At 36.4% G+C, this 24,605-nt stretch overlaps 1 long non-coding RNA gene and 1 pseudogene across 2 annotated transcripts; one reads left to right on the forward strand and one right to left on the reverse strand.

The window, feature by feature from the left end:
* Nucleotides 1-24,605, forward strand: part of LOC131250644 (phosphoinositide phosphatase SAC3-like) — a 74,128-nt pseudogene that overhangs the window by 10,578 nt on the left and 38,945 nt on the right.
* Nucleotides 383-4,073, reverse strand: LOC131251375 (uncharacterized). 2 transcript variants are annotated; one of them, XR_009173789.1, is made up of 4 exons: nt 2,377-4,073; nt 1,635-1,767; nt 575-627; nt 383-461 (listed from the first exon to the last, which is right to left on the reverse strand). It is a non-coding gene; the product is annotated as an uncharacterized LOC131251375 (long non-coding RNA). The 2 variants fall into 2 exon arrangements; XR_009173790.1 differs by lacking the exons at nt 383-461; nt 575-627 and adding an exon at nt 802-900.

Genomic DNA, 24,605 nt, shown 5'->3' on the forward strand with positions numbered 1-24,605 from the left:
GAAAATTACCCTTAAGTTTAAAATCAATAGGCTATTACTCCCGGCACTGCCCTTCATTGAATAAAAAAATATAGATAGTAAAATAGTAGGTCCCATAGCTTTTAATTAATGCTAATACAATTGTGTTTCTTAAGGAATCAAAATGACTAAAAATAATCATAATGCAGCATCTAGGTTGCGTTTTAATGAACTATTGAAATGAATTGCAATTGTTTGTTCAAGGGAGAGTAAATGATCACATTGCAGTTGCATTCCTTCTATGTCTAACTTGAATTGTGATTTGGTCATTTCAACTTTATTGGGTTTCAATTCAATTAGATTGTGCATCCAAACATGTCCTTATTATTCTTAGTTCATGTGAGACACCCGAAAAATAAGCCCACCTTATGAACCACGTGCTACCATATGTTTCTTAGTTTGTCTCCAGATAGAGGTTTCTGAAGAAACTCTGTAGCACCCAACTGAAAAAATAATAATAATAAAGAAAGGCAGAAAGAAATAATGAGACTCCGAATAACCACCACATACAAACAAATGTATACATGTGTATCAGGAAGCAGATGAGAAAACACACCATTGGGCAATTTTATGATTCTTCATTTTGAACTGCATATATTTGAACTGCATCTGCATAGCCATTGGGCAATTTTACGAGTCTTCATTTTGAACCTCACATTTACTATAATGAAGATGAAGCGCCTAAGTGGAAGTTTGGTGTGAATGGAAGCAAGAGTCCCTACGATCATAAATAAGAATGTGCGCCTTGCCATGGCCCACAAGAATGCTAGATCTTTTCATGAACCATACTTGAAGCTAGGACCCACAACACGTGACCACCCAAGCAACCAGATTTTAGGAAGTTATAAGAAGCCAAGGTATCTCCAATTTGTTTCCATGTACCTAGGTATTAGGTAACAGTATCAGCCAACGTATTGGCATGTTGTTGTTTCCTTCTTTAGCATTCATACAGTGCATCAAGGCTTCAAATTGCAGTCACATTACTTCCAAGTTCCAAGTTGGACCTATAAAGAACATAATTGCAATTTGAAGGCTACTTCCTCATTACAAACATTTGGAAACATATACTTCAACCAAAGCCAAAATACTCTCAAGAGAAATGTAAGAACAAACAACAAACTTTAGAAAGCCAGATTACAAAGAATGACATAACAATGAAATCTTTAGAATGTGTTTTCTTTCCATACAAACTTGGGGATGGTGCATCTCATGCCCAAAGATCGGGTGTAGTTGGCCTTGGGCGTGCAATTTGACAAGGTAATCTATTGATTCCATTCACAGTAATTTGGAAGGAATTTGCACATGTAATGCTAGTAAACTAAAAGAACATTGGAATTTCAAAAGGCTAGAAAGATAACATCAAATCAAAATATGCACGTGCTGAGATGATCTGTACAATTATCTGAATTTTTTAATCTATCTGAGATGATTTGTACAATTTCAAAGCATTTCACCAATTTAAATCTTTAAATTCCACCTAATGTGGATTTAGAAGGACTGAATCACATCTAATGTGCAGGTAGATGCAAGCTGCTCTAAGAATTCTTAAATCTATAACCGGGGCAAAATAAAATTCATTTGTAATGATGAAACAAGTTGTTTCAGGGTGATATTACCATGGAGGAAAATTCACATCTAATGTGCAAGCAGGTGCAAGCTCCTCCAAGGATTCAACTAGGTTGCTTTTTCAGGTTGTACTTATGATATTGATTTGCTCCAAGCAGGACATATCATTATGAATTTCCAATACTGAAATATGAAAATCGGAGTATTTAATCACAAAAGTATAAGTAATGGTGAAATTTCCTTTGTAAATTTTCCTTACGATAGGTGGTCCCAAGCCGTGTTTTTAGATGGCTCGTGGGATCACCTGAAGTTTCTCAGTGCTTGTATCTTCCTCGGTTTCCCTTGAAAAATAAATAAAAAAATAAATAAAAGTGATGGTGAAATTTTAGCAATTAATTCCAACAAGTTTATTTAATTTCTATGATCAATGGTTGGACCATTTGGGTAAGACTACTAAAGCTAAAATGGACAATCCTGCAAGTGAACTTGTTAGAATTCCTGCTCCATCTTCGTGTCCTTTATAACAAAATACATAAATGCAATACGATATCTAAATTCACCGAAAAACAAAAATATTCATGGAGTATCTTTTAGCAAACAACTTTTGGCTCATGTCTTAACATTAGCTAGTGCAATGGATGGGCAGAGTGGGTATAAAACATGACCCGTTGAACATCAAGTACGAAGTTTCAGGTTTTTGAACTAGGGACCTACACCATCCTTCTGATAGGCCACCATGAGGATAGACCATAGCAGTCCATAATCAAACAGCAAGAATCATAAATAGATTACCTGACATGTCTTATTTTCTATATTCATCCTCTTCAACCCTTTCTTGTTGCATTTCTCCAAAGAGATATATAGCTCCACAAGCATGCCCCTCCACATGCATTGACAAGTGCCACCTTCCCATGTTAATTAAACATCCAAATCATGTATTGGGTGGGAACTACCTGGCAGTAGATAATTTGGCCAAAAAATCAGGTTGTTTAATCATAGGACACATGTAAGAAAACAAATGGACAATCTTAAAAAACTTGCAAGCTCTCTCTATACCATCCTTTTTTTTGTACATGTGGCCTACCTGATAGTTAAACAAACTAATTTTTTAGTCACAATGCAAAGTAAAGGACAAGTGAAAACTACCAAAAATTTCACATAGTTCCTTTGCAGTACAAGTTGCCTGTACTTGTCCAACTTGAAAACAACCAAACAGAGGTGCAAGAAAATCAGCAGACCTGCTTCAAAATGGTGAAATAATTTGAGAAATGGAATTTTGGCCCAAACCTGCATTAAATCTAAAATCTCTACATCTTCTCTAACTTTAATAGTCCCTTGTTCAACACAGGCTGTGACAACAGTTCCACGTCCTTGTAAAAATTGAAAAGCAAACCATCAAAAACTGAAGTGGCAACTACCCGTTAAGCCTCTTGGTTCAAGCCAAATTCTTGGATAGCTAGATATGCTAGTAGACGCTGGTATGCATGTATAGGTATGCTTAGAGACATAACAAAGAAATTATGTGATTTTAAATTTACAATAATCCATGATATCATATGACAAAGCCTCATCCCAATTAATTAGGGTTGGCTACATGAATCCTGTTCCACCATTCCACTCAATCAAGGGCCACCCATAGTCTCAAACGACATGATTTTGAATTGACAGACATGTCATCCGCAGAACTGTTACAATGAAATAATTTTACATGGAGAGCCTTCACATAACTTTCTACAGTGTTCTACAACAGCAATATGGCAATTATCTTGTAACTTTCAATGACATGTCGATTTTTAGGGCACAATTTAACTAAGTTTTGCTTTCACCACATTAGGGTGTGTGATTTGGGTGGTCTGGATTGGATTACATGTATGGTACTGCTTTTGTAGTGGATCAAATCAAGGAAAGGGTCCACCAGTGCTTACGTCATCCCTGCGACGTGTGTCCTAATGTGGGTCTCGTTCTCATCATACAGCTTGGCCAGACCAAAATCTGAAATTTTTGGATTGAGATCTGCATCGATCAGAATATTATTGGCCTTGACATCCCTGTGTGATATGGGGTCTCGACTCCTCGTGAAGATAAGTCAGACCTCTTGCTGTCCCCAAGAAAATATTATAGCGGATCGGCCAACTAAGATGCAAATTGCTCCATCCTGCAAGGCAATGACAGTCATTTACAGAAAGACAAGAACATGTTTCACATCATTTCCTGTTTGTGCAACCTGGTCACAAACACGTATAGGTGTTGGACTATGGTTGCATGAGGACAGCCAGGGGCAACAAATTCAGGTGTGCGAGCGTGGAAGCACATACTTCAAAATGTTACCAAGTATCAACTTCTAGGAAATTAGAGCAGGAGTGTGCATACAAAGCATGACTCGGAACAGGAGTGGCACCTATTGAGAAAGATTGTGCAACTAAGTGTTGGATATTAACACATGGTAGCAAACATGGGGACCAAGAAAAATCCAACATTCTAAGACATCTGTATGAATTCATAATCATCATTATCATCATCTAAGCCGTATCCCAACAAACTGGGTTCGCTACATGAATCATGTTCCAACATTCCACTCTATCAAGGGCCTTGCACATTTCTCACTGCACCCGAGTTCCAATTGAGTGTGCCGCTTTCAGAGAACGCCCCAACTTGAATACATAATGATATTGACTGTTACATAGATATTACTGTGTATATGCATAAGACAAAGACACGCATGTACATAACCAAAAACACACAAGGACCTGGGACGCAACCATACAAATAACACTAAAACACATGAAGAAAGGTAAACTACGGTTTTTCCAAATAGAAATGTTGATGTGTGTCTGACATGCATCTAACATGGATGCTGGACAGCATACTTGCCCATATATTCCATTGATTGATATAGAAGAAAGGAAAAATGAATGGAAAATTGCCCATTGTTGCAACGAATTCTTTAGAAGTAAAGAGCACATGTCAGATTTGTTCAGATTACAACATGAATACACAATACCTAATCGGTTAGTTCAATTGTATTTAAATTCCATGATATATAAACGCACCATAAAAATTTCCCACTACATTTCTGTGCACATAGTTTCATTTGGACTCAGTGGCATCCATATCACCTATTTGGACCATCCATTAGGTCTAGTTCACTCTTCATAAGCCACCTTGAAAAATACGTACTGGTCAGATGATCCAAACAACCAGTTAGTGGCATACAAAATAGATGTACAAGATTGTTCATAGAAGATAGGCCCAGTCACGGATGTATAGAGCCATCTGATTGCTGTCAATTTTTTTTCCCAGTAACACAATGAGGGGACTGGACCTAATGACTGGTTTAGGTAGGTGATATGAATGCCAAAAAGTCCAAATGCAACCATGTGCACGAGAAGGTTTACATGCACTTAGCCCACTAGATCATAAGTAGTGAATTAAATAATGGTATGGATGCACGTATCACACCCATAGGATAGGGAAACATATCAACATCACATGACAAATATCAGATGTATCACTGTTTAAGGGAAACATTGGGAAAGAAATGATTACACACAAGTGAAAAGATCACAAAACAAGTATGCCCAACACATATCCTTTGTATAGAAAATGTGCTGCCTAATAGAAGCGATGCAATTATATCAAAAATGAATTCATAGAATTCATAAGTCATATAATACAAGTATGAAAAAAGATTTCCCCCAAACAAATTGGGAAACAAATGGGTTCATATAATTCATAAGTCATATAACATAGGCATTTGCTCCAAACAAAAGTTTACTACCCATCATTTAAGGTAAATGATGCAAAAATAAATAAATGAATGAATGAAGAATGTTGAAAAAATTTAAAACTACATTAGAGTATTTAGCATCAAGTTTAGTTGGAACAAGGTATTCCATAATGGCAACAGTGGCCGTAATGGCGATTATGCTTAATACAAATTTATTTAAAAAGAAAAAGACTATTTTGGCCCCATAAGGGGCCATTGTAGCCAGGACTGTTACACTTACAGGTCATTACAAGACAATTCTGAGGTCAATTTTTGCATAACAACCGTTATGACACCATAACGAGGGACGGTTACCACCATTACTAGGGATACCTTGAGTTGGAAGCATAACTACTTAACTTGAAACCGCAAAGAAACTCAGGACCGTAAGTTGAACAATCAACCATTGGAAAGGAAACATAGACTTCAAATAGTTTTTAGCTGCAAAAAAATAAAAATAAAAATAAATAATAAATAATAAATAATAATGACAGATTGGTCATCCATTCTCCTAACAATATTTTGTAGTTCCCATACCTCTTGGATTGCTACTAAAGCTTCAGCCATCCAACAATAACTCCCCTAGAATAGAAAGCAATTAGCTCCCTTACCTTAAAAAAGAAAAAAAAAAGAAAAAAAAAAAAAGGACCATGAGACTAATACATGTGCAAATATTAAGACTCTTCAATGTATGAAAATCCATATAAATTTCTTAAAAGCAAGGATCACTGTCACGCCCCAAACTCGGAAACCGGGCTCACAAAATTTTCGATCGCCGAATCCGGCACCGACAACCTTCGTAGAACCCCATTCTCGGCTCCAAGCGCCCATTCGCCAGGTTCCGATCTTGGGATGCTACGAGGATGATTTTCAACATCAGTTTGATTCGTAATAAGCATAACCAAAGGTATAACCTACAAACAACAACCAGAAACTCCATCACATTTTCACTATGATCAAAAACTTTACAAGTACAATGACCATAAAGGAAAATATAATGATGATGAACAAAAACTCCAAAATGATCTGCTATGTGCTCCTTCCTCAGTGCTGTTGTGAGCCAATGTCACCTGCATGCAACGGTCGTGCATAAGCTTATAGAAAGCTTAGAGGGTGAAAGTGTGTGCTCAAGGTAGTAATACAGTTTTTGCAGTAACAGAGTGATGCGGAATATGCTGATGAATCCATGAATATTAGTAGCCATACCAAAGCTATGCGATGCAAGGTATGAATGATGACGGTCATACCAAGGCCATGCGATGCAAGATGCAACTCAAGCATACGAATCCTCATTTAAGTTCATAGATTAATACAGCTCAACTCTGGGATATCACCGGGGTCTAGTACACTCCAAGCCAAACTGCCGCCCCATCGCGTGCAATAAGGTGAGTGGAATAGACCTCACTATCCATCTGCCAGTATTGGGCTTAACTCGTCGATGGCGGACCCATTCCTCGAGCTAGTTAAACTCAACCTAGCTTTACCCCCTCCACTCGGGCGGGTAAGGCCGCACCCCCTTCCAACCGACCACAACACAGTGGAAAGCACAGCCTTCTGGTACTCAGCACTCGGCACTCATGTACCCACTCAGTCTAGACATTGGAGCAACCTCCTAATACCATAAGGGTTTAGGAACTTTCACCTAGGGATATCTATAGCACCCCATGTAGAACAAGATTTCCGGTATCCAATCCTGCCAACCACGATACGCCTGTGAAGGCTACGGCCCTGATGTTGTTAGGGCATACAGTACCATATCACACAATGTGAATGCATGAATCACACTATCCAGTTATGCAGCAATCCTGCGCGTATCGTGCGCTCATGTAGGGCAACACCCCCTATCCAGAAGGCCCTAAACAATCTGCCCAAAGGCATATGCTATGATTAGTCATTTCTCATATCAAGCATACATATGATGCGTATGATCATGAATCATGGAACTAAACATATTATATGGGATGGATGTTGTTCATAACGAAGATGGGCTTAGACGGCCTACACATTACATGTACGAGCCTAGCGATGGGCCCTAGGGAGAGTCATAATGCGGACATTTAACCAATACTATACTTGTAATGTGGACGTCAAACTAACATTGCTCCTAAGGCATAGCCCATCGTAAACATCATAGGTTCCACCATACGTGGACAGTGTGCATAAAGCACATACATCAGAACAACACCCAAACCAATATGCGAGGCAATGGATTCGGCGATTGGGATTCCTGTGAATCTGATTTTCGAGTTTGGGGCATGACAATCACCCAGCAATAGAAAGGCAAAATGTTAAAAAGTAAAAGCTCATTGAGAACACAAACATAACATATTCCTAAATTTGCCTAGTATGTGTTTATATTATTACATTATTGTTTAATCCCCATTAGATTCATAGAGAATAGCTAAAGACACTCGTTGATTTCAGGGGCCGTAAGTTATATAAGCCAGCCATGTTGTAGCAGTTTGTGCACCTCAGAGCTCTAACCTTTTGTAGAGTTCTCAAGTTCTTTTAATATAAATTGTTCTTGTGCTTTGATATTTCTGACATGTAAAATGGTATCAAAGAAGTTTAATTGTGTTTCACTATGATTTTGTTTTGAGTTGGATTGAGGTTGACCGAATTAGTAACCAAACCTCAAGATAGAGAACAAAATCAAATCACAAGAGCACATCAATGAGCAAAAGAGCAAGGGAGGCATCTACTTTCCTAAAAATTGGATCAGGAGACTACAAAGATCTTGCCGATGAAACTTTTACAATTACATGGAATATACGTTGTAGGAAAACCTTTCTAAGAGAGCAAGTCTTTCCCAATTACAACCTCCCAAGTAGGAATCTATTAATCGATTGGTCCAATCAACCAAACCTATGACTTTCAAATCACAACTTTTGAAGACTGTCATGGGACCTTTTAAAGAAATGTGGGTGTGAAAATCACCCTATTTTAGAGCATTAAAAGAGCTTACAGCCCAAGTTCTATATTCAAGTAGGAAGTTAAGGCCAAAGCACTCTCACCCAAACTAAAACATCAATAGTTCAAGCTAAGCATTGTAAAAGTTGAGTCCAGGTAGGAAGCTATAGCCAAAATATCTAGACATACACGCCAAAACTAAAACAACAATCATTCAAGCCAAGCATTGCAATAGCCCATTTGGAACCTTGTATTGGTCAATACAAAACGGACCAATACATGCATTTGAAATTGGATTGGCACAAAATATTTGTTTGAACTGCAAGCATTGCCAATCCTGGATTGACCAATACAATAATCAAAATGGGCACTAAATGTACTGAATGCTCAAATAGTCAAATCCATCAATCTGAACTGCCCATTCAGTCCTAACAGTGTCATATGGCTGATCAAACAATCATAACCATCCAATCCAAACAAAAGCAATGGGTGAACAGATAGATACCCACACATCGAATGAAAAGATATGTGGGTATCAACAGCTCACAGGATTTCTGATACTTTCCTATCTCCCAAAGAGCCACAATCCTTAGCCTGAACTTGCGAGGCTTCCGCGACATCCTCCCTAATGAAGGCCCTGCTCTTCCAAAACCGATCCACCATCAAAACTCAACAAAGACAAATAAAATAATAATAATAATTAAAAAAAAACACACACACACACACACACCTGCCTGTGCATTTGTAGGTACCTCATCCTGTCCACTCACTTGACGTTCCTGTTTTATTCTAATCATTTTTCAGAAACTTCAAGAATCCAACAAATCAACAGGAGAAAAATAAAATAAAAAGAGGATCAAAAATGGAAGTGAGAGAAGTACCGAGGCTGGGGCTGGGTGAGCTGATGACACTAGATCTTCTTGAGATCTTGCAAGTTAGAAAGGGGGGAAGAAATGGAATTTTGATTTTCAGAGGTTTTGAGAATGACCCAAATATGGGAGAAAAAGGTACACATCAGTAGGACCACCTGAAATGGTAATCTATGGGAAGTAATTAATGCAGCAGACATTGTGGCCACCCTACTTGATTGGAGTTGTTAATTGAGTGTCCTAGATCATGAAAGGCACCATGGATTATATGATTCGTCCAACCCTTACACCCTATGCAAATAGACGGATGACGATGAAATGGTAGGAGATTCATCATCAAGAGGCGAAAAGTCATCAACCCAACAGGGTGATTCTAGCATGGCGGACCGTCCATGGTGGGGGCCTTAAAGATGAGTGATTCTGACCTACACGGAGTAGGCACCATGTATGGCGGAAGGGTTGGTGACTACATTTTAAAATGGTACCACGAGTTGTTGAAACAAGAGAGAGAGAGAGAGAGTCTCGATCAGTTACTAAAGGGAGGAGAAATGAGGGGGGAAGGGTTTTGCGAGAGAAGAGGTGGGAGAGAAGAGGGGAGAAGGGTTTTGGGAGAGAAGAACCGCGATTTGGAGATGGCGCCTGATTTGGGGGTGAAAAGTAGATTTTAGGTTTTTTTATTTGAAAGGAGTAGCGGTGGATTCATTGTACACGGGCTGCCACATGAAAACGACCCTGATTTCCATCTACAATGGCGGTTTGTTGTACCCGCCTATGATAAAAATGCCCCTAATATTGATAATTTTTTGTAGTGTTGACTAGAAGCATTGTCCTTGTGCATGAGATGCATTACCTTGATCATATATAACATTATGGTACACAAGACAGAGAATGTGGTTTTGGCACTACCAAATTTGACAATCAAGAGAACAAATAAAGCATTGCACTTACAATCTTCCCCTTTGTCAAAATTGTGACAAAACACACTCCATTAAGAATAAGAGTAGCATTACATGAATAAAGAATCATGCACCAGTTATAATAGAAAACCAATTACAGCCTGGTTAAAGAATCATGCAGCAGCTATCATCAACTAGCACACATCATCATGAAGTAGGCAAAACTCCTCTTTACTTACTCCCCCTGAGTAGTACAGATATATCCATTAAAAAAAATGCTAAAAATACGCTAAAAATGGTACTACCCCATAATCCATATCCATTCCATAAGCAATCAATCCAAAACCTGAAATATCCTCCCCCTTTTTGTCACAAAATGACAAAGGAAGCAAAGGAGAAATGGAATAGGAAGACTTACAGGAGAGTAATAAAGGAGTTAACTAAGCAAGATATGAAAGATATATATAAGAAAATTCAAAGGTCGCATATCAGTAACCAACATAAACCAAGGTCAATTAAATTCAGTCGCACAAATTGAAAGAAAGAAAATTAGTATAATAGTTATTACAGACCATAGGATAAAAACACCTAATCAGATCCTGAAGAAGGAGCAGGTATAGTTGGATCAAGTTGATGAAGGCCCTTGTTTAAGCGCCTGAGATACTTGCGCATATATTTAAATTGTAAATCATGGGCAACATTCATGTTCTATAGCTTCTCCTCAAGCATACGTAGACGAGCATCAAAATCGGATGACTCATAGTCAGGATCATTTGTAGAGTCTGATTCAATTTCATCAAAAATGTCATCCATATTAATATCATCAGGAGGAAGATTGCCACCTTCTTCTACATTCCCTTCTTTAGCTCCACCACCACCCACATCCACTTGTCCAGGAGCCAATTCCAATTTCATCTTATTTATATTTGAATTATTAAAAATAAGATGATGAATAGGTGCCTCGCCAACAGGCATAACAACTAACATGTGAGTAGCTAACACAGTCATAAGATAGGCAAATGAAATATTACTGTGTCCAAGATGGAGACGAAATTGAATGATAGAATGACAGATCAAAGATGGAAGACAAACTTAAGTACCAGAGACAATGGAATGCAAAACCTGAACCATAAAGGAAGTCAGTTCTGTTTTGTTACCAGAACGTAGATACAAATTTGAAATAAATATTCGATGCAGAATCCTGTATCTAGGTAACAAGTACTTGGAAGCAAGTGCATTCCCTTTATGAGTCCATTACACATCCATGTTACATAATGCTCTGGTGAGCATGTATTTTTCTGATTCTGAGGGTTTCTCGACTAAAGTATGAATAGAAATACCCTCATCATTAACAGGTATATCCAATAAGCCTAAAATTAAATGTCGATCAACATCAAAAGGGCCTTCTCTAGTAGCAATTTTAAAAGTTAAATTCTTAGTCAAAAATTTAAAAATACATGCAAACATAGCCTGTGCAATAGACTAGTATGCTGGTCCACCCCAATGTAGGATGTTAGCCCAACCTACAGCTTAGAGAAGTGGAAGGAGACCAAAAGGAGCAATGTAATCAAGATTAATAGGTCGCTCAACAATAATATTGCGCACTCTTAAATCTCGCACATATGAGGGATCATCTTCGGGTGACCGAAGATGGCGCCTTATTAAAGGAGTAGATCTAGATGAGGAAGCATCATGGGAAGTTTTCTTTTTCCCTCTAGTATTCATTTGCAACAATAAAAATAAAGAAGCAAGAAGTTACAAAAAAAGTGGAATGGGTTTTCTCAAAAACTGAATTTGGAGAAGAAAATCCCAAGCACACTAAGGAAGAAAATGAAGAGATTAGAGCTTGAATCTACAAGAATAACTGAAATAATGCACTATCCTTGATGAATCAAACGGTTGGGTACGACTTGTTGGGTCACGGCTCATTGGAGAGGGAATAGGGAATGAGGAAGAAGAATTTTTCCCCAAATTAAAAAAATGTCCAGCGCTACACGATTGTTCGTGGGACGTCCTCGACCAGTCGTGCCACGACTGGTCGAGCACGTCCTCAACTGGTCGTGTACCAACAAAAACATGCATTTTTCATAAAATTTTAAAATTTAAACCAATAAATTATCAAATATATATACACTATGATACAAACATGCATGAATAATCAATTTAGAATGCACATACCAAGATCAAATTTTAATTTATTAAACCTGCTTTTGTCGAGCAGTTTAGTAAAAATGTCAGCAAGTTGAGTCTCAGTTGGAATGTATTCCAAAGATATCATCTTTTCTTCCACTAATTCATGAATGTAATGAAATCTAACGTGAATGTGCTTGGTACGTGAATGCTGGATTGGATTTTTTTGAAATATTTATTGCACTGGAATTTTCACAATATAAAACCATTGAATCCTAAACAATTCCATAATCGGTTAACATTCTATTCATCCATACGAACTGAGTACATGCATTTCCAGCTGCGATGTATTCATCCTCAGTAGTTGAGAGCGATACAGAACTTTACTTCTTGCTAAACCAAGAAACTAAACAATTTTTGATATAGAAACAACCACCACTGGTTGATTTTCTATCATCGATATTACCAACCCAATCAGCATCTGAGTACCCAGCAAACTGAACACTAGTCTCATGAGGATACCAAAGACCCAATTTAGCTGTACTTACGACATATTGCATAATCTGCTGAGCAGCAGTTAAATGTGACTCTTTAGGATCACATTGATATCTAATGTAAATACTAACACTCAAAGCAATATCAGGTCTACTAGCAGTTAAATAAAGTAAATTGTCAATCATACTGCGATATAATTTAGAATCCACATTTTTACCTGTAGAGTCCTTTGAGAGTCTTAAGGTTGTACTCATGGGAGTATCAAAATTCTTACCATTCTCAAATCGTAATTTTTTGATTAAGTTCAAAGCATATTTGGTTTGAGAAATAAAAATACCATTAGGTTGTTGTTTTACTTGTAACCTAAAGAAATAGTTCAATTCCCCAACCATGCTCATTTCGAACTTAGATTTCGTTAAATCTGCAAACTTAACGGTCATGTTAGTATAGGTAAATCCATAAATAATATCATCAACATAGATCTACACCATTAATATATCATTGTTATGTTTCTTAACAAAAAGAGTCTTATTAAGACTTCCTATTTGAAAATTATGACCTAGTAAAAACTTAGTCAATTTTTCATACCATGCCCTGAGAGCTTGTTTCAAACCGTAGAAAGCCTTTTTAAGGCGATAGACATGATCAGCGTTCTTAGGGTCTTCAAAACCCATTGGTTGTTTAACATAAATTTCTTGATGCAGATCGCCATTTAAGAAAGTACTCTTTACATCCATTTGATAAATTTTGAATTTTTTAAAGTAAGCAATGGATATGTATAGTCCAATTGATTCATGACGAGCTTCTGGGGCAAAGGTTTCATCATAATCGATTCCTTCAATTTGAGTGTACCCTTGAACAACCAGTCTAGCCTTGTTTCGAATCATATTACCAAGTTCATCAGACTTATTTTTGAAAATCCACTTAGTTCTGATAATATGTTTATCTTTAGGTCTCGGTACTAGGTACCAAACATTATTTCTCACAAATTGGTTAAGCTCTTCTTGCATCACTGCTATCCAGTTTTTGTCAGTAAGAGCTTCTTTTATGTTTGCCAGTTCAATCTGAGATGTAAAGCACACGTAGTTACATATATCTTCTAGTTGTCTATGAGATCGCACACCAGTGAGAGGATTTGCAAGAATTTGAGTGGTTGGATAATCTTTAACAGTCCTTAGTTCAGAGTTAGTTTGATTCTATGAAGTATCTGGTTTTTCAATTAAAAGAACTTCATCATTATCAAAACTTGAGACAAGTGTATTAAAGTGATCGTTAATAACCACATTAATGGACTCTTGAATAACACCAGTCCTCTTGTTCAGTACTTAATATACTCGACTGTTCAAGGAATATCCTAAAAAGATCCCTTCATCACTTTTAGTGTCAAACTTGCCCAAATTTTCACTGTCACATAAAATATAGCACTTGCTGCTAAAAACTCAAATGTATTTGATAGTAAGCTTCTTATCGAACCACATTTCATAAACCGTTTTATTATAAGTTTTACTTGTATAAACCTAGTTGATTATATAGCAAGCAGTATTTATGGCTTCAGCCCAAAGATTTTTAGGGAGCTTCATACTATTCAACATTACATTAGCCATTTCTTGAAGTACTCTATTTTTTCTTTAAAGAATTCCATTTTGTTGTGATGTTTTAGGTGCAAAGAATTCATGCAGTATTCCCTAATTGGAACAAAATTTCTCAAAATTGTTATTCTTAAATTCTGATCCATGATCGCTATGGATCTTACAGACTTGAGAACTTTTTTTCGTTTGGATTCATTTGAGAATTCGTTTTACTTCATCAAGGGTTTCTTATTTATCCCTTAAGAAGGTTACCCAAGTGAATCTGGTATAATCATCCACGATCGCTAGTATGTATTTTTTGCCACCTCGACTCTCTGTCTTGGCTGGTCCTATAAGATCCATGTGGAGAAGTTCGAGAGGTTTAGATGTGGCATTATAGTCCACCTTTTTGTGAGCACTCCTAGATTGTTTGCCAATTTTCCATTCGCCACATATTTTGTCTACTTTTTGTAATTTAGGTAGACCTCATATTAGTTCTCTTTTGCTCAATCTATATAGATTGCAGTAGTGTACATGTCCAAGGTGTTTATGCCATAATTCAATCTCATCGGTATGGACCATGTAACATGATTGACTAGATGAGCTGGAATCACTAACAATATAATAGTATTCGGAAGTTCACGACCAGTTAATATTATTGAACCATTTTTGTTTAAAATTTCACAACCTAGGTTAGAAAATTTAACACTATGATTTTTATCGCATATTTGAAACATGCTTAATAGATTATTTTTTAACCCTTCAACATATAAAACATTCTTAAATAAAAGGAGGTTAGAAAATTAAATAGTACCTTGGCCAATAATCCTGCAGTTGCTACCATCACTAAATGTGACTGAGCCATCTATCATATCTTTAAGATCGGTGAATAGTCCTTTATCACCAGTCATATGCCTTGAGCATCACTATCTAAGTACCACTTTGAATGACTTGAGACTTTGAAAGCCATGTGGGCAACCAAGCAAGTAACTTTAGGAACCCATTTCATAATTTTTTTGGGTTTAGGAGTATAGTTGGTCTTCTTATGTTTGTAGTTGTTGCAAGAATGACCCACTGAGTTAGATTTTAAGAGCTCCTTAAGCAAATCAACTATTTTTTCAGCTAATGGGTTTCGGTTCTGATTTATATAGTTGATATGGTTACTTTTAGGTTTAAAAGATTGAAATTTTTTGGTATTTTTAGAAAACTTTTAATTAGAACTTTTCTCCTTTGAGTTTGAGGACTCTCCTTTTACAAACTTAAGAGGAGTATTCTTCTGTTTAGGAGGAATATTTCTATCATAGCCCAAATTGGATCGGTCGCCACATTTTCTTGATCCAGATAAAAGTTTTTCTAATTTTGGATCACCTTGGGCATACTTCCATGTATCCTTTAAACTCAAAAGTGAAGTGACTTCAAGTTTAAGTTTTTCATTTTGACATTTAAGATTTTCAATTAGGGAAGTTTTGAAATCTAAATCGCATTTTGATTTTTCAAAACAATCAGAAATGTGGGATTTTTCTAAAATAAGAGAATCAAAATTTTCTTTCAATTTTAAAACCTTTTCGTGTTGAAGTTTTAGTTTTACGGAAATTTTACAACTTTCCTTGTATAGGGCATTGTAAGAATCTCGAAGATGTTCTTTATTTTCATGATCACTATTTAGATTTTCTTCACTAGTTGAATCATCATGATCTGAAAAGGTGAACTTGGCTAGAGTCATGAGGGCTTTAACTTCATTGGCCAACTCGGTTTCAGAATCTTCTAATTCAGAAGAGGCTTCAGTGCAAGAAGATTCATCCTAAGTAGCCAACATTCCTTTCTTTTTAGGTTTGTCCTTTTTAGGACACTTGTTTGCTAAATGCCCATATTCTTGGCAGTTGTAACATTGACTATCTTTTAAATATTTTCAAGTTTTAGATTTACATTTAGATCTTTTCTTATCATTTGATTTTTGAAAATTAACCCTCTTCTTACTTTTGAAATCTTATAAAACTTTTTCACTAAAAGGGCCATATCATCTTCAAAATTTTCTAAATCAGAATTTTCTTGGGAAATACATTTAGAAGACTTAAGAGCAATGGATTTACCTTTAGGATCTTTAAAGTTTAACTCATAGGTTTGTAAAGAGCCAACTAGTTCTTCGACCCTCATATTGTTCGTATCACGAAGTTCTAAGATCGCAGTTACTTTAGAATTGAACTGTTCAGGAAGTGAGTGTAGTATCTTTGCACACACTTTACTTTCTGGGATTTTATCACCAAGACCCTACATAGAGTTCATAATGTCATTTAATCTTATATAAAAGTCCATAAACAATTTATTATCATCCATATGAATTTCCCCAAATTTAGTTGTGAAGAGTTGGACTTTAGATTTCTTAATAATTGATGTACCCTCGTGTGTCATTTCTAAAATATCCCAAGCTTGCTTTGCAGTATCATAGGATATAATTCTTTTGAATTCATCCAGTGATAGTGCACAAGTGATTGCATTTAGAACTACTCTCATTTTTCTGAAGAGTGGTCCATGAGTAATAAGGTGTTACTTTCAGAGATTTTGATCCATCGATACCAGTCACTTCAGTGGTAGGAGGGGTCCATTCAGTCACTGTGGCTTGCCACATGCTCTAATCCATGGATTTTAAGAAAATTCTCATCATGGCTTTCCAATAGGCATAATTAGAGCCATTAAATAGAGGAGGCCTAGTGACTGAAAGGCTATCAAAATTTGACATCTTATAAATATCTTAAATCGATTAGCTCAAGAAATAAATCCAAAAATATAACAATTAAAGTGAGCTATTAGGCTTTGATGCCACTTGAAAAGGCCTAGCTATGAGTTCTAGAGAGGGGGGGGGGGTGAATAGGACTATGCCAAATTAAAACTTTAACAGCGGAATAAAATAATAAATAGCCAAATAAAAGAAAGATAACAATCCACAATATAGAATGAAAATCAACCTCAAATTCTAGTTGTTCTAAGGATAACCATTCACTATAAAACCAAGGTTTTATGGCAAGGACAACCTTACTAGAACAATTAGAGAAACAAAATCTCAAACTGTAAAGGAAATAAAGGAAATAGTGAGAAAGAAATTCTAAGCTATTACAACATTCCCCACAATGCTTGAAATGTAAATATTACAACATTCACATCCACACATACATCCCACAAACTTGAATGATAAAAGAGATAGAAATTAAACAAACATTCAAATCACAAGACACAAGGAATTATAGCGGTTCACATATGTGTACACCAACTATTAAACAATGGCCACACGGCTTACTACTCCACTCCTAATATCCTCACACATGGGATATTAACGTTCACTATGAAAAATAGGTTTTTCTCTGGTTCACCTAAAAACCCTCACAATTGTGTCTTTCAAATGGACTTAGATAATTCAAAAACCCCACACTCTGAGTTTTCTAACTCTCCTATGATAACCAACACAATGAGCTTTTTTTGCCTTAATCTCAAAAGAAACCAAAATAAAGGAAATTTACACAAATGTAAAATACCTGGATTTCTCCTTTTGTTGCAGCTCGGAAGAACTAAGTTGAAGTAGAAGTTCGAATATAGAAGTTCAATTTCCAATACTCACTTTAAAATGGTTCTAAGTTCTAATCGATTTTAAATTAAATCAAGTCAGGCTAGCTCTATTTGATTTTGATTCCAAAAAGTGGAATATCCCAATTCCTCTTTCAAATCAGATTAGAATGCAGAAACAAAATCAAATATAAAGGGCTAACAAAAGAGAATATTAAATATGCACAATGTAGCTTTAAAAAATACAAACTTATCTCTTAGAGTGATGCCTTAATTTAACTTGAATTGGATTGTCAAACTTTGAAAATCGTTCTCTATTTATAGTTGCAGAAATTGCATCTACGACTGGTCCTCTGGACACTATGACTGGTCATAGGACCAACAACATTTTAAAATTTTGAGCGCGATCGGATAAAACCATTCCATGACCAGTCGTAGGTTGTCCACGACCGGTCGTGAACCCTCCACGACTGGTCGCAACATGCCCACGACTGGTCATGAGGTACTAGAATTTATTACTATAGTTTGAGTTGTATCTGCAGGACTGGTCTTGAACGAGTCAACATTGTTCACACGACCGGTTGAGCAGACTCCAGGACTAGTCGTGACTGAACCAAAAAATTCTAAAAATTTGCAACAACTTAAGACTGATCTTGAAATTTCTTTGACTGGTCGAGCTAGTGCTAGGACTAGTTGAACATAGTCCAAGACTAGTCTTAGAACAGACCAAAACACATATAAAATAAGTAATGTCTTCGAAATGACCTACCCTAAGGTCAATCTAAGGTCTTTCATACCTAAGACATGAAGTTTGAACATTGAACATTCAGTCAATTAGTGATCTTTAAAGTTCATGAGACTTGAGATCTCGATGCTTGATGAAGCTTGAAATTTTAAGCTTGTAGTTCTTGAGTTGTACTTAGAGGTCTTTGGAAGCTTGAACTCGTAGTTCTTGAGTTGTACCTCACCTTGAGTCTTGAACAAGATCTCGTTGTTTAAAAACTCTGAAGCTTTAGAGAAGAGAACAATGTACTTGGATCTTGCAGTTCTTGAAGTAAATCATTGTACTTGACTAGAAGCATTGTCCTTGTGCATGAGATGCATTGCCTTGAATGTATATAACATCGTGCTACACAAGACAGAGATTGTGGTTTTGGCACTACAAAATTTGACAATCAAGAGAACAAATAACCATTGTACTTACAGTATTATTTTCACATCTCTTTCAATGTTTTATATAAACATTGGTATGTTGTTAGTCTGACTGCATATCTTCTTTTGTTGCGACCTTTAAGTATGAGAAACTATTTATTCATCATTTTGTGGATTTTCTATTGGGACCTGGAACCTGGACTATTCTCAAATTCTGTAAAGTGGTTTGGAAAGAGTAACTTCATCATATTAGTGAGTTTTCTAAGAATATTTTCTTAAATGCTGCAAGGTACTAATACAGTTCTGGTTGGATATCAGAGGAACTAATGTTGGAAGACATAATTATCATTTATAGAAAGAATCATTAAGATAATTCATCTACTAAACATCGTATGAACAAAAAATTACGATGATATTCATCTGTATAGAGGTTGTGAAAAGGATTTCCTTAACGTTTTTAAGGTTAAAGTCCCCACCTCAAATCAGATTTGACCCACCCAATAACATTGGCAGAATCACCTTCGATAATGACTTGGCTTGTGGTTGAAGTGATAATTGACTACATATTGGACTCCCTATGGCAAGGTGAAGAGAAAGCTTATGCATAGATAGAATCAGATATACTGACAGTGACTGCAAATTCAAGAACGGAATTCCTAATACTGCCATCCATCATGACTCCACCTACACCTGCCTAGCCTGGGTTCACCAATGAGCACCTATCAAAGTTTAGAGGATTGTTTCTATCAAGCAAACACTTTTACCAGTAGGCTTACAACATAGTAGTTATTTTATTCATTTTCAGATCATTAAAGGTTTTTCAACTCGTTAAGATCTATATTTCACCAATTTTGGCAGCTGTTTGTTTCGGGTGTTAAATCAATCATATATGGAAATTGTGAAATGGAAGCAACCTATACCTAGAGAGCCACAAGCATATTCTGCTAGACTTTCTCAATCAGCCCTTCCAATCTTTCCCAATTAAACATTCAAAGGGCCATTGACAAATGGGGAAGTGGTGTGAACATTTATGAAATTGAGTAAAACTTGCGGTATATGCATAATCCCGATGCATCGGGACATAAACTGCATGATAATATGCCTCCTCCATACATGTGGGGCCCTTTGTTCGACGACCTAGACATTGATCTGATGTTCTACAACATGGTTGGGGGATGCTCCAAAACTCTCCCAGACTTGTATCTGAAGCCTTCTCAGATGCTTTAAAATACATAACTAGAAGATAATGACCATAGTATAGATAATGCGAACAAAAATTATTGTTATATTCTCCCTTTATAGCTATGTTTCACTATTCATCTCTTCCATTTATAATCTCCAGCATCGCAAATGATCAATCCCAAAATTAGTAACACCTTGATTTAAATGATTGCAAGGACTCATTTGATATAGAATAGGATAAATTTTGAATACCATGATAAATGGGTGATACTGATGCAGCCACAACAAGCTTGTGGGTTTCACGCATGTTTCTACCAATATAAGATCCCATCCTTTCCTACGAAAGTGGCCTTCAACTCCCTACAAGACCTACAAATCTGGCACTCCACTCTATCATTCACCTGTCTGTTAGCTAATTTTTAGGATTTTACTTATTCTTTATGGGGATTTGATTAGATAGAAATTTTTATACTTAATTCCTATTGTATGTTAGGATGGAAGTTCATTGTTATTGCAGGAAGTGGCATGGCATTGTACTAGAAGTTCAATCAATAAAAGTTGCATGACAACACGCACACACACATGGGTTTTGCTAATGTCCCCAAACCTTTTGAATAGCACTAATGTCGATATGAACCATTCATTCATTCATACAACTTGGAGCAAGCCATGGTGCAAGAATCATGATGATCGAATGATCCTAACCCTCTAAATGGGGCCAATTTGTTAGAACCGTCCATTACTTACGAGCTATAAATCACATCGTTAGAATCATCAAATTCGAGTGTTACTTTAGAATCATTAGAAATACAAAGTGGAATCTATCTACTAGATGTTTTAAGAAGGTGATTGGACTTATTTGTTTCTCCACTCAAATCTTGACTGTCCATTTCCATGCTACTAATTAGAAGCTTAGAATCACCCGATTGACATGATTTTGGCTTGATCCTAGTTCTATGAATGAATGAACTATTTAGATCGACATTAGGTTACCGTGTGTGCCATTTAAATGTGAATTAGGGAGGTTGCCAATGCCTCCATGAAGGTGGGATGTTAGTAAAACCATGCTTACACACACACATGAGAAATGCTTACACACAACTACTTGGGCTCATCATGGTGTTTGTATAATATCCAACCTATCTAGCTAGGTTTTTCCATAATGAAATTGAGAGACCCCAAAAATTCAAGTCAATCTAATTATCAGGTTGTCCACATCATCAAAAACATTGAACAACTAACAAATCTCCACGTTCTTTTGTGGTACATCTAATGGTTGGATTAGGCTGATTTTTAGGGTGTTTCAATTTCATGGTGGGATGACCATGATGGGTTAGGTGAGATGCCATATAAACACTATGGTGAGCTCCTCATGAAAACTAGTTGGATGTACAACTAGTGTGTGAGCTTCTCTCTCTCTCTCTCTCTCTCTCTCTCTCTCTCTCTCTCTCTCTGTGTGTGTGTGTGTGTGTGTGTGTGTGTGTGTGTGTTTTATCTCAGAAGGTATTGCGCTAGTGGCATGATGCATTTACAAGCTAAACGGAAATTCAAAACATGTGAGATTATACTCTTCATGTCCCTATAAATACAAAAATACAATACTGGATTGACATGGTGCAATCTTTGTCCAATGAGCCATGTAGTACTTTCTCTATTCCACTCACTCTTGGTTACAATGTGTTTATGACTTGTCTTTTTGTCTTATATGGATTCTTGTGTTTTCTATTTTTAGGTTTTGACTATTAAAAGATTACTGATAGTTGTATGTCTTTGTGAATTCAGGCCAAACTTTCAATATCGGGAAAGGATTTTAACTTGACACGTATCGCAAGGAGCTCCCGTCACTATGTTGGCCCCAGGTTGAGATAAATTATGCCTTGTAATGGATATTTTGGGTTTTAAATGACTTACATTAGAGTCATAAGTTCATACATTTAACAAAACGCCACTGCATACAGTGGGTCGAGTTCATAGCTCTTCTTGTATTTTGAAGTTGAACTACTGCTCATCCTAAGTGGTTGCTTCTCTGTGATAGGTATCTGAAACGAGGTGTAAATGAGAAGGGTAAGGTTGCTAATGTTGTTTAGATAGAACAAATCATGTTTGAAGACATTCCTGAAGGATGTCCAACCCAAATAAGTTCCATTGTGCAGAATAGGGGCTCAATACCCGTTTATTGGTCCCAGGAAACTTCATGCCTGAATATTAAGCCTGATATCATATGTAAGTTGCATGTTATGCAACTATGAACATAATACGGACTTGTTGTGTACATCGTCTATTTACTGACATGGTTTGTCTTTCTTCTTTCAGTGCAGAAGGACTCAAATTACGACGCTACCCGACTTCATTTTGAAAATCTTGTCAAGAGATATGGGCATCTGACAATCATTCTAAATTTGATAAAGGCAGTTTTTACGACATAATAAAGAACCGCATCTTATTTATAGATGTGTATCAGTCAATTTGGATTTTATAAATATCTGATGGCTTCTTTGTCTTGTTTCGTTATTGTTGTTGGTTATGAACAGACACGTGAGAAGAAGCCTTGAGAATCCATACTCCGTGCAGAGTTTGCTAATGTAATTGACTGCATTAATAAAGATCTAGATGAGGAGAACCAACTAAAATTCCTTCATTGGGATCTACACAGACACTCTCGAAGGTACCTGACTTGTGGGCTGTAATATTTTTGGATGCTAATATTTTTATCTGGAAATCTGTTTCTAACTCGAAAATATAATAATTTGATTTTCAGCCAAGCTATGAATGTGTTGGTATTTTTAGGAAAAGTATCAGCGTATGCACTGAAATTAACGGGCATCTTTTATTGTCAAGTTGTGCCAACTTTAAGACTAGAGGGAGCTCTTACATGGAAAATCTTAAAGTATTTGTTCTTAAGTGCATTAGCTTCAAGCTCCATGCTTGTATTTTCTTGGGTCCTTTAGTATCCAATATGTCTGAACATGTGTTGACTTAGCATTTAGATTTAATGAAGGATACAAATAATGTTTAAATCAATTCTTCATTTCATATACCTTTACCATGCCTTGAAGCTTTAGTGTTTGGATTTTTTTTCCCCTTCAGGTTTTGAATACCTAGAAAGAGTCGTGTCATTAAGCTTTGTCTTTCTCATCTTTTCTATTTCTATGTTAATTTTTCATACTTGTATTGGTCGTCTACAGCCTATCATTTTGTCTACTTCCCTACAGAAGATCAGTTTCAACTTTATAATATTAGTTACAGTGGTCACCTCAACTCTAGTTTACCATTTATCATTTCAGTGGTTTTGGTTATTTTCTAATCTTGTAGTATATCATATGAGAAACAATCAAGTTGTTAAATGATAATTGAAGCAACTTATCAAGGATAGGCCCACTAGTAATCACACCACTGGTAATCTACCGAAATCCTCCAATTTATGGCTAGGTTCACCAAGCTGTTGTGATTTGTAGGGTAAGGTAGGCCCCAACAGATGAAAGGTCCATATTTCCACTATGCCAAAACAACGAAAAAAGGATGGTTGAAAATCGTCTCAAAAGACAATAAAGGACGGTCTTAGACCATCGCATGGGCCGTCCTATTCTGGGGCATCGCATTACTTAAAGGATGGTCATGAACCGTCATTTATCTGGACATTTAAAGTACAGTTATGGACTGTCTGTAAAGAAGGACGGTCATGGACCGTCAATAGATATAGTCTCTAATGAACCTTAAAAGGACGGTCATGGATCGTCCTTAAAAAAGACTGTTATAAGCCATCCTTGATGAACCTTAAAAGGACGGTCATGGACCGTCGTTAAAAATGATGGTCCATAACCATCCTTAAAAAGGACTGTTATGAAGTCTCTGGAGGACGGTTATGGACCGTCCTTAAAAAAGACTGTTATGAGCAGTCTCTGATGAACCTTAAAAGGACGGTTATGGACCGTCTCAGACAGCCTAAAGTTGTCAGAAAATTTCTTGCATTAAAAATAAATTTTAAAAAAAGAAAAAAATCAACAACAATTTTCTTTTTGTGTCTTTCATCTAATAAAAAATAATTCAACCAACAAAACATTATAATTCAGAATCATGAAGAATTGCAGAAACTTCATTCACTTTTTTTTTTCCAAAAAAGTGGGTACACTTTTTTAAAACAAAACCGATCATTAAAATAAAACTAATGCAAGCAAATAATACAAAAAAGTGTTTTAATTCAAGTTAATAGAAACAACAACAAAATTTAAAGCTTTGTAAAAAGGGGCATGTGTTAAAGGGATACATCTGCGATTCCCATGCATGAGAGTCCAATGATGATAAGAACAAGAATGGCAACACAAGGGCTCATAAATACAACAATGTTATCCTGCAAAGGAATAGGAAAGTATTAGATGTTAATGCACTTGATCAGATTGCATATAAAGTTCCGATTAGATGTACAGTTTAGTAAAGGTTTGCAGTGACATGCATAGATGATAAGGAAGCTTAAAAGAACTCAAAAACTAAGCCCTTTTCT

Source organism: Magnolia sinica, chromosome 7 (assembly GCF_029962835.1).
Source record: "Magnolia sinica isolate HGM2019 chromosome 7, MsV1, whole genome shotgun sequence".
Taxonomy (NCBI): Eukaryota; Viridiplantae; Streptophyta; class Magnoliopsida; order Magnoliales; family Magnoliaceae; genus Magnolia; species Magnolia sinica.